Genomic DNA, 4361 nt, shown 5'->3' on the forward strand with positions numbered 1-4361 from the left:
GGTCCTCCACACTGCTCACAACTAATTCGTATTGAGTGGATATCTTTAGTCATCTTTTCCATTCGTCTCTCGATAGCATCTATCTTTGCAGATATGGAATCTAAGTCATGGCTAGAATCGGCTCTAGCTGCTTTAGATGATCTAACGATATCTTTTTCTTGGTGCCACTCATGTGAGTAGGAAGCAGTGTTATTAATAATTTTATAAGCGTCAGTTGCTGTTTTCTTCATAATGGAACCACCAGCTGCTATATCGATATCTTTTCGTGTAGTGATGTCGCATCCTTGGTAGAATATTTGTACTATTTGACAAGTGTCTAAACCATGTTGCGGACATCCTCTTAATAACTTTTCAAATCTTGTCCATGCCTCATATAAAGTTTCATTTGGCTTTTGTGTGAACGTAAAAATTTATCCTTGAAGTCTTACGGCCTTAGATGCCGGAAAGAATTGTTTAGGAAATTTTTCAACTAAAACGTCCCATGTATCAATCGTCCCTTCAGGTAACGATTCCAACCAATCTTTGGCTTCTCCCTTTAAAGTCCAGGGAAATAACATGAGATATATCTGTTCATCCTCCACTTCTCGGATTTTAAATAGTGTACAGATCCTATTAAAGGTACGAAGATGTTCATTTGGATCTTCCTTCGGTGCACCACTAAATTGGCATTGATTAGTTACCATGTGTAGAATTTATCCTTTGATTTCATAATCTGGTGCATTAATGTCAGGTTGAGTAATTGCGTGACCTTGGCCAGTGCGTTTAGCTCTCATTCGGTCTTCCATACTTAGAGGTTCCAGATTCTCCACAATTGAATTTGTTGAATCTGAATCACTATAGGATTCTGATTTAATGGTTGGTTCCTCGACAATCTCCGTTTGAATGATTGGTGGTTCCGGAGGAAAGATTAGTGGTTCAGGATCTATGAATTGTCTCTGGATATTCTCCGAATTCTCAATTGTGAGGTCGGGTTCAAAAAATGGATTATCGGAAATTTGAATTGGAGTACTTGTTCGACTGGATGACGATTCTAAAGAAAAATCAACGGCGACAATATTTTCTAGATGTCTTGATCGAGTTACAGGTGGTGAACGTACAAAAGGTGGTGAACGTTTTGCTCGGTGCATTCACTGAATATCCTATTAGTTATAAAAATAACAAAAATTATATAAGTTATCAAATTAATAGACTTTTCTGATTTTGCCCACGTTTCGAATAGCCAAAAGATGCAGCAGAGGGGCATGATTCGTTTGGTCTCAATATAATTGAGTACTGTTTGGCTCCAATAACCCGGTCCACGTATAAATCCAACTATTACTACGAACCAGAAAATGGATGTCTATCAATTTAACCACTTAAAATAGTTTTTTGTTTTGAAATTTTAGAGAAGAAATAGAAAAAAAAAATCTATGTCCTATAAACTAGAGCGTCGAGAAATAAGAAAGAAAAAGATTGCGTCAAAAAACGTCGAAAATAATAGGCGTTGAAAAAATAAAAATAAGAAAGTAGCGCGTCGATACTTAAAAAGGAACTAAAAACTAAGAATTAAAAGTTGCGTCTAAAAATATTAAAGCTTAAAAGAAAAACTATGTCCCAAATGGCAATAACTTAGAAAGGTACTAAAATATAAAAACGGCGTCGCAAAATTCTAAAGCACCTAAATCTTAGTCTAAAGAAAAAGCACTTAAGGGATTTTACGGCAAAGCCTAAAAATCTAGAAATAAAAATAACTATGGCAAATACTATGACCTAAAACTAAATACGAGCGAAAAAATACAAATATTACGCTAAAATAAATAAAGAGAAACGAAATATAAATAAAACTTAAAGTTGTAAAAAGTACAATTTTATAAAAATATTATTTTTATATTATTTATTTTATAAAAGTATTAATTTTATAATTTATTAAAGCTAAATAAACTAAATATATAAATTAAATAATAACTAAAACTAATTAATTAAATATACAAAACCTAATTAGGGTTATTAATTAATAATAATAATTAATATAATCTAACCCTAAACTAGTCGTACTAGGTTTCAGACCTGTCCAGTCAACTCATGCGATCGCATGAGTTTTCTGTTATGGAGCCATGCGATTGCATGGGCCTTGGATCCGGGCCAAATGCTGGGCTGCTACAGTACCGGGCCGTGAGTGTTTTAATTATTATTATTATTATTATTTTAAAAAAATTATATATAATAAATATATAACTTAAATACAAATTAAATTTAAAAACTAAAAAAAATACTTTTTAACTTGATATATATTTAACAACTCTTAAAAATAATTATATAAATTTTTTTTTATATTTTCTTTTTATATTTTTGTATTTTTATTTAAAACGTATATTTTTTTATATAAAGAACTTAATAATAAAAAAAACTTTTTTTTTATATATATTTAGCGTTGCGCTTTCGGCTTTTAAGCAAGAGTTTCCCCGGCAGCGGCGCCAAAAATACTTGATGTGTGCGAGGTGTACTAGGAAATAGTATTATTTTTACAACGAAATACTATTAAATACGATACAATTTTACACAAGATATTTATTTATTTATAGAATGGATATACCTAAACCTTGCTACAACACTTATAGGCGCTGTACCTAATCGTACAGTAGTGTAGTTTTTAGTAAGTCCGGTTCGTTCCACAGGGAGACTTAGCCAAGTTTAACGCTATATTTTTTTAACTTATAATTGTAAAAATACAAAAATATATATAAGTAGTATTATTATTATAAAAGAGGGTTTTTACCGTTTAATGACCGGTTTGTCGATTTTAAAACTTTGGTCGTAGTTAAAACCTAATGTAAAATATTAAAAATAAATATGACTTAATTTAAAGCGTAAAGTAAATAACGATAATGAAATTGCGATAAATAAAAGTGCGATAAAATAAAATTGCGATAATTAAAGAGTACGATAATTAAAAGTGCAATTAAATATAATGACAATAAATAAAAGTGCGATAATTAAAAGTGCAATTAAATTTGAAATAAAAGAATTATGCTTATTTAAACTTCCATAATCATGATGTTTGACGTATTGATTTTTAGTTTATTCCCATGGGTTAACTGTTCTTTGTCCTGGATTATTCAATATGTCCATACGGATTTGTCCATAATAGTCCATCAATCATAATCATAAAATACGGAAGTCTTCGTCAAATTATTCTTATTCCCGAAGTCAAATATTCCAACTAATTGGGGATTCGAATTGTAACAAGATCTTAATACTTTGTTTAATGAATACACCAGGTTATCGACTGCGTGTAAACCAAGGTTTTACTACTTTGTTAACAATTACACCAATTACCCTTGAATGTAATCCACCCCTGTTTTAACAAGTCTATTAACTATTAATCCAGTTCCGTGTCCGGTAAAATGAACAATTATTGGTATTTATAGATATCCCGCCCACCGTACCCAGTCAAACGTATGTGGTTATATATAAAAACGTCAAATTATAAGTCTATATATTAAATTAACGAGGTATCGTTTAGTTAATATAAAGCCCATTAATAGCCCATAGTCTAATTTCCACAAGTGTCGTTCTTTTATCCAAACCCCAATTATGGTCCAAAGCCCAATTACCCAATTTTAATATTTAGCCCAACATCACGATTACTTCGGTATTAAATAAGCATAATAATAACTTAGCTACGAGACATTAATTTAAAAATAACATTAACCATAACTTACAGTGATTAAAAATAGCGTAGCGTTACACGGACAGAATTTCGACTTACACCCTTACGACATTCGCTAACATACCCTTATTATTAGAATTTAAAATTAAAATTAAAATTAAAATTAAAATAAAAATATTATATATATATATATATATATATATATATATATATATATATATATATATATATATATATATATATCTTTACGTATGAATGAGAAGAGAAAAGGATGGATATATGATCAACCAAAACTGCGAATTTATAGGCATGTGGGCTGGATTTCAGGGCCATGCAATCGCATGGCTTTTGTGCCTCCAGGCCATGCGATCGCATGGTGGTAGGTATCAGCTCACACTTCTTTGTTTTCTTGTTTGCCGACGTTTATAATATATAATATAATATATAAATCATTTATATAATTATTTGAATATTATATTATATTCTTGTGCATAGTTGACTCATAATTTTTAGTCCGTTACGTCGAGCGTTGAGAGTTGACTTTGGTCCCGGTTCTGGTTTTTCGAACGTCCTTGCGTATAATTTAATATCTTGTACTTTGCGTTTCGCGTCTTGTACTCTTGTAATTTTGAGACGTTTCTTATCAATAATTGGAACCTCTTTGATTGTACTTTGTACTTTTGAGCTTTTAGGTCGTTTGCGTCTTCAATTC

The 4361-nt window shown here is 30.8% G+C and overlaps 1 non-coding gene across 1 annotated transcript; it reads left to right on the top strand.

Moving 5' to 3' along the window:
• The first annotated feature begins 318 nt into the window (after positions 1-318).
• On the top strand, positions 319-425 carry LOC139886790 (small nucleolar RNA R71). Its single transcript, XR_011772655.1, has one exon. It is a non-coding gene; the product is annotated as a small nucleolar RNA R71 (small nucleolar RNA).
• Positions 426-4361: the final 3936 nt, after the last annotated feature.

The sequence above is a fragment of the Rutidosis leptorrhynchoides genome, chromosome 1, assembly GCF_046630445.1.
Source record: "Rutidosis leptorrhynchoides isolate AG116_Rl617_1_P2 chromosome 1, CSIRO_AGI_Rlap_v1, whole genome shotgun sequence".
Lineage (NCBI taxonomy): Eukaryota > Viridiplantae > Streptophyta > Magnoliopsida > Asterales > Asteraceae > Rutidosis > Rutidosis leptorrhynchoides.